Raw genomic sequence first — 13,424 nt, forward strand, 5'->3', positions numbered from 1 at the left:
GAAATTCGTTGTTGGAATTCGTAGTTTTTGTATAAAATAATAGACCATCTATTAGTTCGTAATGGGCCGCCCTATTTCTTATCGCCACAATATCTTGGTGGCTAAAATTTTCAGGATCCTTCAAATACTCATAAATGCTTCCAAACTCAGGATCCTTACCCAGTTCGGTTATTACAGTTTCTCGGGAATTTATTGTACATGCTGTAAGCATTGCCACCTTTACAGTATTTCCTTGTTCGTCTATTTTATTTCTTGATAGGGCATCTGCTACGATATTTTCCTTTCCAGGGGTATGCTTAATTACCAGATTATATTCTTGCAGCTTGAGTGCCCATCTTATTAACCTGGGGGATAAATTTTTCCCTGAGTACAATCTAGTTACCGCCGCATGATCAGAGTACACTGTTATCGGCGCCTTTCCAAAATAGACTCGGAACTTTTGCACTGCTAACAGAACTGCAAGTGCCTCTCAGTCGCGGAATAATTTCTTTGTGTTTGATTTAAAGTTCGACTAAAAAATGCCACGGGCTGCTGATTTTACGAAAGTACCGCTCCTACCGCATAATCCGAAGCATCCGCTGAAATTTCTAAATTCTCATCCTTTTCAGGAAATTTCAACTCAGATGCTTGCGTTAATGCTTGTTTTAATTTTTCGAAAGCACTATTGGCTTCGGCCGTCCACGAGAATCTTGCCTTTTTCCTTTTTAATTTTAACAATGGTTCAGCAATAGCTGCAAAATCTTTTATAAAGGACCTATAATATGAACAAAGTCCTAGAAAAGAAGAGAGCTTCTTAGCCGTATTTGGTGGCGAATACTTTTGCACAGCGATTATTTTTGATTCGTCTGTCTCGATTCTTTTCTGAGATATTTTGTAACCTAAATATTTTAATTCAGGGGCTGCAAATTTGCACTTTTCGACATTAACTTTTAGACCGGCCTCATTTAATAAAGAAAACACCTGTCTTAAATCCTGTACATGTTGGTCGAGATTATCACTAGTAATAATGATATCGTCTAAATAGATAAATGTGGACTTTCCAAGAACAGGCCTTAACACAATGTCCATACATCGCTGAAATGTTGCCGGTGCCCCTGAAAGGCCAAACGGCATACGCAGAAATGCATAAGTGCCAGACTTGGTTATAAAAGCAGTCTTAGGCACGTCCTCAGGTCTAACCCCTATTTGAAAATAACCAATCGTTAAGTCTAAAGTCGTCATATATTTGGTAGACGTTATGTTCCTTAGAATTTCTTCAATAATAGGTAACGGATATACCGAATATTTAGTTATGGAGTTTAATTTACGGTAGTCAATCGCGAAACGCCACCTTTTTGGATGTGTTAATGGATAGTCATTATTTTTCTTACATAAAATCACCGGGCTAGCATAATTACTTGAGATGGGCGTTATGATCTTTTTACGTAGCATATCGCTGATGTGCCATTCTATAATTTTTTCTTTATTCTTATCATACCGGTATGATTTGTGGCGAACTGGCATTGAATCTCCGGTGTCAATACTATGGTTAGTAACTTGAGTAAATCCTGGAATATCACTAAATAACGAAGCAAATTCACTTACCACTTGTCGGATTCTTTGTTGCTCTTCATTAGGCAGGTGGTCAAGGTTTAACATCGGCGGCTCCGATTTTTCTTCCCGAACTGGTTTTATCGTCAGCTTAAGGGACGCTTCATTAAAATTAGCGTTGCTTGTGCCTATGAAAGAAAATGTATTCCTAAGATAATATGTGCTTGCAGATTCTTTACTGTAAAAAACATAACCTTTACTTGTTCGTCCTTGATACGGAGGTATAGCGGTAATTTACCTATGCACTTACATCTTTCTCCTTGCGCAGCTAACACTGTCGTATTATCCGAATTATATATGCGATATTTACGAAAATACTTCCTAAAAAAATCTTCTGCCACACAGGAACACTGCGCGCCTGTATCCAGGAGTGCGGTGGCTGGGATATTATTCACCAACACTTCAATCTTCGGAAGAGTCAAATTTTTCACCATTACTGTATTTAACTTGTAGGAAGAGGGGTTTTCGTGGCCTTCGGATTTCCGCACCCTCTCGTCAGCAGAAATCCGTTTTAGTTTAAATTATTTTTCCTTTCCGTGCTTTCCTTCTTTTTCCACTGGCCTTGAGACTTTTTTCCTGGGTTGCTATTGAACTGTCGACGTTCGCCGGCTGTTTTTGAATGCTCGGGTTTCCTTGCCCACTGATTCGCTTTTTCTCCGTAGTCATGTGCTTGAGTTTGCTGTAGTCTTGGCGTACCAAATTGGTTTCGCTGTTGATACTGGCGTCTTCTTTCGACGTCCGCCGTTCTTCTACTTTCAAACTGGATTGCTAGCTCAAATAACTTTTCCAAGGCCCACCAGCGGCCGAGCGGTAAAGTCGCTGAACACTGGTAGTTCGGTCCGAGGTTCGATTCCCGCGAACGGGCTGGCTGCATTGGTGTTTTCGTGGTTTTCCCCATGTGTAACGTGTATACGAGCCAGTTTCCCTTAGAAAGTCCTCCACGAAAGGCATCCCTCCTCTTAGGCAGATAGCCCTAGTGTGCTTTGCCATAAATAAATACACCACACACCAAATAACTTTTCCAGTGTAGTCGGATTTCTTAATTCAATAAAGTCTTGCACTTGGGGCAGTAACCTCGGTAAAATCACTTGAATTATTTCAGGATCCGGACGGTTTCCATACAAGAGTTTGAAAACGTGAATTTTTCTTAAAATAAAACTCGAGAGGTTTTCAATTGGTTTCTGGTATATCCTGAAAAGTTCCGCTTCTAATTTCGCACGATCCCTTATGACAGGGAAGGCTTTTACTAAGGCAGTCTTGAAATTTTCGTAAGTATAGGTGGGACTTCCCGCCTGACCCAAGAGACTTCTGCCTATACATTTAAACCAATTAAGCTCTTGGCCCCTCAAAGCGCGTGTAGCTAAGATGACTTTTTGGAATTCATGCACGGGATACATCATGAAGTGGTCATCTAGTTTTTCCAAAAAACTGGTTACCGGTGAGTTTCCCTTAAATGTTGCTTCTGGTTTCATCGAAGCGCGCATGGTCTGGACGATGTAACCAAATCCTTCCAGGGCGGCAGCTGGCATTTCTGGATTCTGAGTCGCTTCTGCCGGCAGCACAGGTTCTTCTTGAAGCTCGGCCATGGTTATTCTTCTTCGTTGGGCGCCACTATCAGGTTCAATGTTCCGCCTTACTTTCTTTGGGAACATGCAAAGACCCTGACTCGGAACAGGGAGCTTACTAAAGCTATGTTCAATAAATGTGGGAAGTAGACAAGATACACAGGAAGGGTATACGAAACCCTTTATTTTTCACTCTTCAGAATAATTTCCATACTTCGGAATACAGAGACCAACTACTTGTGGTCTGAACGTAAGAATATAAAAATATTTAACTAATCTCTAACTTAACTTTGGAATAATAAACAAGTGCCTGCGTGGAAGATTGGCCGTATATTAACAGGAAGCCGTATGTAGTACAGAGAACTGTTAACACTACAATACGTTTAAAATTATCAAGAGGATTAAACCTCTGGCCTGGAAGGCAACCAGCAACCGAGTAAAAGTTCTAAGGCAAGCGGCCTGCTTCGACTAACTCCTTCCTCTCTCTCGCTTGGCAAAAAGCCACAACTTAAGTACTTGGCGTTCGCCAGACAAATTTGCATAAATAAGTTAAAGCTTTTAATTCTGGCCGGAAGTAGAAAATAAGAAGTGATAGTAAAGATTTAAAATAAAAATAAACGTTAGTAAAACTTAAGATCTTTACAATATCATCTACAAGAAAGGACAAAAACGTCAAACTGGAGCCTCAAGTGGGACAAAATTTCCAAACAAGTATCGAAGGAAAAAACGGACGTCTTCGACTATTGCAAAGGTACGTTGTTTAATGTTAAAAGAAAATCCCCCTGTTCAAAGGACAGTTGCAAATTCATTAAAATGCTCGGTGTCCACTATAAACAAAATGATAAACGTTGATTTAAATCTTAAGAAAGCGAAAAAACGCAATGCGCATCGTCTTCTTCCAAAGCATATCGCTCAACGCAGGACAGGCTGCAGAATTCTATATGAGAAACACTTATCCAAAGAAAAATGGAGAACAATTGTCACAATAGATGAAGCATGGGTGTATTTAAATGATTGTAATAAAAAAGAGCCATTTATTATCATAAAAGGGGGGGAATTTTAAGTACATGGTAATCGAAAGAAAGTTTTTCTAAGGGATTCATGATTGTTGCTGGTTTTTCTTATAATGGCAAGTTAAAAATAAAGAGAGTGCAACAAAATGTCACGATTAACTCCAAATACTCTCAGGAACATATTTTATAGCCAATTTTTCTAAATGAAATACCATCGCTTTATCCACAGTGCCATCAATCTGTAAGACTCCATCAGGGCAAAGCTAGCAGTCACACATCAAAATCCACTGTAAATTTCCCAAAAGAAATGGGACAAGAAACTGGTATCAAGGCCCTAGTAAAGTAGTGGTATCCCTAGTAAATCTCCCGATGTGTCACCTATGGATTTTTGTGCTTTCGGGATTTTAGAAACTGCATTATCCAAACATTGTCCCAAAACCCTAACAGGACTCTGGAAAGCTGTTCGGGAGGAATGGGATAGAATACCTCTTCTGCCACTTCAAAAAGCATTATTATCCTGGAAATTGCGGTGTCGAAAGATAGTTCAGAATAAGGAATGTCAAAAAGAACATTTAAAACACAATAATTTTATGTAATTTAGTTTTTTGAATACAATATACGTCGTCTAAAAAATGTGTGAACAGCCTCTGTACAATAGTTCACAAAAGTGTTCGTACACTTATGAGTTTCAGTGAAATATTGCTTTATTCATTAACAAAAATTAATATTTGAGAATGAGAAATTTTTAATAATATCTATAAATTTCTCTCAGCAAAAATACAATAGTTATTTTAAGAATATAGTAAAACATTTTCTTGGAAAAATCAATAATAAAAAAACAGCAGAAAAATTATTCCACAAAAGTCTTCGTACATTTTAAAGAAATCTGCGCATATTAATAAATATTCTAGTATTTCTGTTAAGTATATTATACGATATCCTGCAGCACTTATGGTAGCTTTCAAATGTCTGGTTATAGAGTTCACCTTTTTTACTTCCTTGTACGAAGTAAAAAAAAAAAAAAAAAAAGTATTGTAGTCGTGAAAAGTTTCAGGCAGCATATTTCAAAGAAAATATCCATTTTGACCGCTATCAAATGCAGTTTAACGATGTTTTTCCGTAACATCTGTACGTAAGGACAGAGTAAAAGACTCTTTTCTTCCAAAAAAATTATAAAACTGATTTAAAATGAATTCTGAAGAGAATTTTTCATGGTGTCTGATGTACGTAGACTAGTTGTTTTCATGGTGTCTGGTGTACGTGTGTACGTATGTATACCTTTAGGAAATTTGAAAGCAATATTTGTAGAATTATCAATAACTTAAAAGCTGTTTAAGTGCGGTTAAGCCTAATTTTTAAATAACATGGCGGACATGTTTGTTTACATTTGAAACAACAGAATAGTAGATTTGTTGCCAAGCTAGAGAGACTAAGCTTCGCAATAACAAAGATAACGCCTTCATTCATTATTGCGAATTAAATCATGCTTAATCCTTTCTGGAATTTTTTCGAGGAAATAAGTGTTTAAGATTTACTTCGAAATTTTTTATACACATATTTTGAGTATTTATGTATATTTGCCTTGTCGCGAAGTGAGAAGCGAATTAATTGAATGACAAATACTGAGTCGTCTGTGAAAAAAAAACTGTTTCTTTGTGGTTTTGTTTACTTATTTTCTTTTATGCATCGTTCCAAATTTATTATAGTATTTGAATAGAACATGTGGCAACGATTAGATAATTCTTCAAATGATATAAATTTTGTGCATTCTGAGTTATAATATGAAAAAAATAAAACGCTGTTAAGTGAACTTAGCACCAGAGTGTCGCTATGTTAAACAAATATAGTGAATTTTAAAGAATGCATTTATTCTATTGCATCTTAAGCGCTATCGACGAAGTAGATTTAATTCAATTCAATAAGTTTAAATAAAATGCAAGAAAAATTGAGTATAATTTAATATTCCGTACAAGAAAGTCATGTGGTGTACATCAGATTTTGTTACTTCCTTGTACGAAGTAAAAAGAAAGTATTGTAATCGCGAAAAGTTTCAGGCAGCATATTTCAACGAAAATATCCATTTGACCACTATCGAATGCAGTTTAACGACGTTTTTGCGTGATATCTGTATATAAGGACATAATAAAATACTCTTTTCCTGCAAAAAAAAATTATAAAACTGCTTTAAAATGAATTCTGAAAAGAATTTTTCGTGGCGTCTGCACGAACGTATTACGTACGTGTACGTATCTCGCATAACTCAAAAACGAGTAGCCTCAGAAGTTGAAATTTTGTATATAGGTCTGCTATAACATGTAAATGTGCACCTCGTATTTTGGTTGCAATCGGCGGCACCAAACGTATATAAATATATTTATATATATATCCACTCTGTTACCCGGCTCAGTGATTTCAGTTTCTTTACTCTTATATTTTTGTAAATTGTACATTTTTTGCTTTTAAAATGATTGAATTATATTGTTTTTATCTTCCGGTTAAGGTTTTTATGCCTTTAGTAAATCTGTATGCAATATTTTTAGAATTATCAACAATTTTAAAGTTGTTTAAGTGCCGCTAAGCCTAATAATTTATTTGATGGCGGCCATTGCTTGTTTACATTTGAAACAGCAGGATAGTGGATTTGTTGCCAATCTAGAGAAACTTAGCTTCACAACAACAAAGATAACGCCTTCATTTATTATTGCGAATTAAATCGTGCTTAATCCTTTCTGTAATTTTTTTCGAAGAAATAAATGTTTAAGATTTACTTCGCAATTTTTAATACAGATATTTTGAGTTTTTATGTATTTTTGCTTTGTCGCGAAGGGAGAACTGAATTAATTGAATGAGAAAAACTCAATCGTCTGTGAAAAGCTGTTTCTTTTTTGTTTTGTTTGCTTAATTTCTTTTATGCATCGTTCTAGCTTTATTAAAGTATTTGAATAAAACATGTGGCAACGATTAAATAATTCTTTAAATGATATAAATTTTGTGCACTCTGAGTTATAATATGAACGGAATATAATACTGTTAAGTGAATCTAGCGCCAGAGTGTCCCTGTGATAAACAAATAGAGTGACTTTTAAAGAATTCATTTATTCTATTGTGGTTTATGCGCTGTCGGGGAAGTAGATTTAATTCAATCCAATAAGTTTAAATGAAATGTAAGGAAAATTGCGTATAATTCAATATTCCGTACAAGGAAGTCATGTGATGTACACATCAGATTTTTTTATTTTAATATGTGCATGTTCCCCCATTCTTCCATTATTACTGTTTTTAGTTCGGTTTACGTTTTTATGTTGCGTCTTCTTACTGTAACCTGTAATTCTCTACAAATGCGTTCTATCGGGTTTTAATCAAGTGATTGAGGTGCTGTTTTTAGAACTTACGTATAATTATAGACCATCGACAATAAAGGCGAGTGTTGAGGGCCATGTGCTTGGGATCGTAATCATAATTAAGTAATTTGCTTCCAGTACCCAAATTATGGTAGGATAATTTTAAAGTATCTTTTTAAATGTTTAAATAAAGATCACGGTTCGTTTTGCCATTGATAAATACTAAAATACCTAATCCTGATGCTAACATGCACCACCACACATACTTTACTGTACCAACCAAGTTTTTGGGATTAAGCTTCTCATTTTGCCTTCTTCACTAAGTCATATGCCCATAGGAACCACAAATCTTAAATTTGCTTTCATCTGCAAATAAGACGTGGTTCCAATACGCTTCGGGCTCATTTACCATTGATTTTGCGAACGAAAGACTAAGCTTCCTATTTCCTTACAAAAAATTTTCCTCGAGCAGAAGACCCATATAATCTAGCTGATCTGAGTGTTCGTCGAACAGTTTGAGATGAAATTGAAGTAGAAACCTTTTTCAGTAAATTCTGCAAAATTCTTTACAGCACTCAAACGTGGATTTTATCACAAATTTTCCAGCTATAAATCCCTGATTACGCTGAATTAACTTTGCCGGACGACGTCTTTCTTACTTCCTTTTTCGATCCGATTTTCTCCTTTACAGCGTTTTATCACATACTGCACTACAGAATTGGATATTGCGGATCTATTTTGGTAAAAAGTGATCAATTTTCAAGTGATATTTCTTGTGTCCTTAAGAATATGACAAAATTTTTAATATTAATTAAATTATAACGAAGTAAGCAAGCACAGAATAAATCCAAACGCATTTTTAAACGTCATTATAAGGAAAAAAAAGTGTCAGACTATAAATTTATTTATAAAATTTTACGAAAATACTTCGGCGGAAGATCATTTTTCTGGCGTGTTTTATCTATGACTTCTTACATTTTCAATTTTAGAAAAAGAAAATAAGTCAGTATTAAAAAACGAAAGGTTTGATTTCCTTCCAAATCGCATCGAGCTGATATGAAAAATTATTGGGCTTTACATTCGAATTTAATTCCGGGCTACATCCTTTTTTCTGTAAATTCTTAAAGTGTTCGAACACATCTGGGAGCCAATGTAAACATTCTTTACGAAAAGCTAAACGCGTCTTCGAGAAAACTTAGAATGCAAAATACAATTAGGTTCTATCAAAACAACGATCCTAAATATACCACCCAAAGGCTCATTTTTGGTTATTATTCGTACAACTGTCCTGAAGTTATCAAAACTTCCTCATATTCTTCGAACTTAAATCCTATGGAACATGCACTGGTTTGTAAAATTAAGATAATTTGCGCCATATGTCGAATTTCTACACCAACTAAAACTCTCACAATTTAATTTGTTGCATCATCGGATAGAGCGGAAAAACATTTTTTGTGTGTACTATATGTAAGATTATAATGCAATTTCTGATGTTTTGGCAAAATCGCTATAATTTTTCAATCATTTGATTTAACAATATTTTTGGTGGTAAAAAATGATTTTACAACTGAATAATTTGATTGATAGCATACCATTGAGATTAAAAAGATGAAAGCAAAGCAAATTTAAAAGTTTTTAAGAAAAAAAAAAGCTTTTTATTTAAAACTCGTAAATCATTAATGAAATAAAAACAGAAAAAGTGTTAGCACTTCGTTTAATAAGAACAAACGATTAAATAATTATCTTTACAAATTTTATTTACAGCTTTACGCCACGAATAATAAACGCATGGACGCCAAAATAATGAAATCATATAATCTAATTATATTTCAAAAATATAAGGTATTATTTTGTAATTTTATCAAGGACGTTATACGCTTTTATTATTCGTAATTTAAAATTGTAGATCAATTTGTAAAAAAAACATTATTTAATCTCTTATTCTCACGCATGAAATTATTTTCTCCTTTTAGTTCATTAATTATTTTATGAGTTTTAAGTAAAAGCTTATTTTATTTTTAAAAAACTTGATTTTATTATTTTCAATTGTAAGCTTTTAATCATTTCATTCGTGGTGTTTCACTGTGGGTGGAACTTTCTCATCAATTTTTAATCTATCTGCTGATAAACTATTGAGCTCGCATGCTGTTTGCGATGCAAATGCAATGTGATGCAGCGATTTTTCCAAAATTGGATTTAGACTTTTTTTATTTACTGTTTAACCTATTTTCCGTTCATACATTCGTTTAATGAACGAACTAAGTGTGAGAGACTTTTACTGTTTGCACTATGAATTAGAGCAAGGAAAAGTATTTTCTGTGAAACTTCTATGAAAATTGTTGCATAATTTCTGAATTTTTCGGCGATTTTTTTTTTTTTTTTTTTTTTAAATTTCTTAGAGAGTTTGACATGTATCATATATAAAATTTTGAAATTTTCAAAGACTAGGAAACAAACTTTTCGCCCTCTTTTAAAATTGGAATGATATAGAAATATTCATGGAATGTTTGTATATAGTTTTTAAAAGTATGTTACAGTCTGAAGAAGGTAGAAGAAAGAAAATATTTGTCGTGGAAAAATTGCTTTTGAGTTTGCAGTTTTGGAGCACTTGATGACGAAGTTTGTAATCCTTAGCACTTTTAATGACGAATTGGCGATATTCATGTTTTCATTTTAAATTCAAAAAATTGCTAGCTGTTACCGTGTTATTACATCAATACCCGAAACTGAATATTCAAAGCGATTTCTTCATTTTTTTAATGACGTTCAATTATTTTTCTCTATTTCATAGCTTTCGTATAATTTACTGCCTCTGTTTTAATAATGATTAAAATTTTTTTCACTGATAACGTGTAATTAAGATTAAAAAAAAGAAAAGAAAATATGGTTATAAGACGTTTTCATGCAATAAATTTTTATTCAAAATGCATATTTTAGTGCACTGAAAGAAGAAAAATAATTTATCATATAATTTAGTGGGAATAATAGACTGAATAATTTCTATTTACAGAATTCATCTACAATTTTATATCGCGCTTAATAAAAGAGTAGGGCTCCTAAATAATGAAATCTATTAATTTAATTTCATAGTCAAATATATAAGCCATTGTCTTATTTTTAATTTATCATGGTCGCCCATGCTTTTTTATTAATGATATAAAACTGTAAACGAAGTCTTCAAATAGAATTATTTAATCTATTGTTTCTATTAAACATTATTATAAATTATTTATCTCTATTAAATGCATTTTAAATAAATGTTTATTCTATAAAAACCATTTTTACTGCGTTTTATTTGGTTATATTACGCAAACCGCAGAGCACGTTTAACTCTTTTGATGAATAAAGAGGCCAAAGATTTCTTTTTATTTATTATTTTATATACTTTTAATATTTAAAATGCATTTAGGACGTCAAAGGAGCATCATTCGAATACGTTTCTAGAAATCTAACATATACTTAATGAATTTCGTTTCTTTTCGATGCTGTTGCATTATCGTCCGAGGAGAAACTATTCGCCTTAAATCTACGAATGCTTTCATAAAGATAACATTATTATGCTCCTGACAAGAGTATATTTAATAAAACGTTTTATTAAATTAGCAGTTTCATTACTTGCGTAATAACTAAATAAATAACTTTTTCTTGCAGAAACTTAATTTCATAACTTTTATGGAAGATAATTCACTTTCGCAATCTTTTCCATTAATAACTTGTTTGAGCACAATTTAATTGAATAATCCTCTAATCTAAATAAATATTCTTAATTATAATAAAAACTATTAAATTAATATGTTACTTTTTTATTTCAATCAGTTTCTTTCCACAGAGAACGGTATGGTGTTCTTAAAAAGAACATTTTCGAAAAGAGTTTTTTAATAATGATTCTATTTCTACTATTTCATTCAAGACTTTATAATCCCTTTTCCTTAAAAATATTTTTCACTGCAACTAAAATGATCACTTGGTAACACTTGATACTTTTCTCAGCAATTTTGAAAATGTTATACAAAAAATAAAGCATATGGAAATTTAGAATTTTTTGTATTAATCCTTTTAGTTCTGTATACTAATAATTTATTATTTTCTCGATCCTTGCAGTTCTTAAAATTTTATAAGCATCTTTCGACCACTTTGTAAAATTACTTTTATTATACACTGCTCGCCATTGAAAATGCAACACCAAGAAGGAGTGGTCAGAAATTTATGCAAATTTTAGAGTAGACGCACGTCACTGAGTTATGCGAATGATGTGAAATGCGCAGCTCTCCGGCGCACGTGAAGTAAGATATAAGGGAAGGAACGTGCAGAATGGGCAATATTCGTGTCGTTATTTCTGCCAGACGAATTATCGAAGAAAGTTGGTTTTTGTCCCGGAGGATACGTGTAATAGAAGAGAATGCCAGGACGCCGTCAACGAAGGCACTTCCACCAGATAGACGATTTTACGAGGGGTATGGTGATCGGACTGAGAAGGGCGGGTTGGTCCTTACGTCAAATCCCAGCTGATACCCACATGGATGCGAGCACGGTGCACCAACTATGTCAAACATGGTTGGAACAAGGAAATCAGGGAAGAAGGAGGAGTGCAGGTGCAGCCAGAGTGACGTCAGCACTCTGGCTGCATCCGCCGTGGTGCATCCGTTGTGGATCGACGCATCCGCCGACAAGCTGTATCGTCCCACGATTCTGGAGCATGTGCAAGATACCCTGGATGTTCCCGTGTCGATCAGAACCATTTCCCGTCGATTGGTTGAACCTGGCCTTCACTCACAGCGTCCGTTAAGAAGACTTTCATTGACCCCACAGCATAGACGCCAACGTTGAGAATGGTTCCGGACTGGAGCGATGTGGATGACAGAATGACGAAACGTCGTGTTCTCGGATGAGTCACGCTTCTGTTTATCCAGTGACAGTCGCCGCATACGTGTGTGTCGTCGGCGTGGAGACAGATCTAATCCGGAAGTAACTGTGAAACGCTCCACTGCGCGACAACGTGGCATAATGGTTTGGGGCGCTATTGCCTACGATTCCAGGTCACCTCTAGTTTGTATTCAGGGCACTATGACGGCCGAACGATACTTGGATAATGTACTGTGGCCGGTGGTAATCACCTACCTTCAGGGGCTGCGTAATGCAATTTTTCTGCAGGATAACGCCCGACCACACAGTGCTCGCATCTGCCAACATGCTCTGCAAGGTATACAGATGCTTCCCTGGCCACCGTACCCTCCTGACCTGTCACCAATCGAAATGTGTGGGATGTGATTGGACGCCGTTTGCAGACGCTACTCCTGCCTCGTTAAGGAGACGAATTGTGGCAAATGGTTGAAAGGGAATGGGGAGCCATCCCTCAGGACACCATCCGCGCTGTTGTTGACTCTATGCCTAGACGTGTTTCCTCGTGCATCGCTGTCCGCGGTGGTCCTACATCCTGCCGTTCTCGCTCTGCATGCTATCATTTTGGAATAAGGATCACTTATTGCTGCTTCCTGTCTCTGTCTTTTTTCCAAATTTCATCAATTTCTGACCACTCCTTCTTGGTGTTGCTTTTTCAATGTCGAGCAGTGTAATAAAGGTACTACTTCCTACTTTCTTTTAAATATACAGAAGTTTAAAAAAGCATTTCGATAAATTATACATCTCCAAATCGTAAACAATTTAAATTTTAAATGCAACAAAAATAAAAAGGAATACAGTGTCTCAATTCCTTATTTGCATTTCAATATTATATACAAAAATTAAAGTAAATTAATTCAAAATACAAAAAATGTTTTAGTTGTAAACTAAAACAAGAAATAGACCAACCACACAAAAGGATTTGGCCACTTTCCGTAAAAAGTACATGAAAATAACTTTAAAATTTAATATTTAACATACTTTGCCTATTCTTTCTAGTTAATTAGAAAGTACAT

The sequence above is a fragment of the Stegodyphus dumicola genome, chromosome 3 (assembly GCF_044657685.1).
Source record: "Stegodyphus dumicola isolate Sdum_Otavi_A_Nest chromosome 3, ASM4465768v1".
NCBI classification, from domain to species: domain Eukaryota; kingdom Metazoa; phylum Arthropoda; class Arachnida; order Araneae; family Eresidae; genus Stegodyphus; species Stegodyphus dumicola.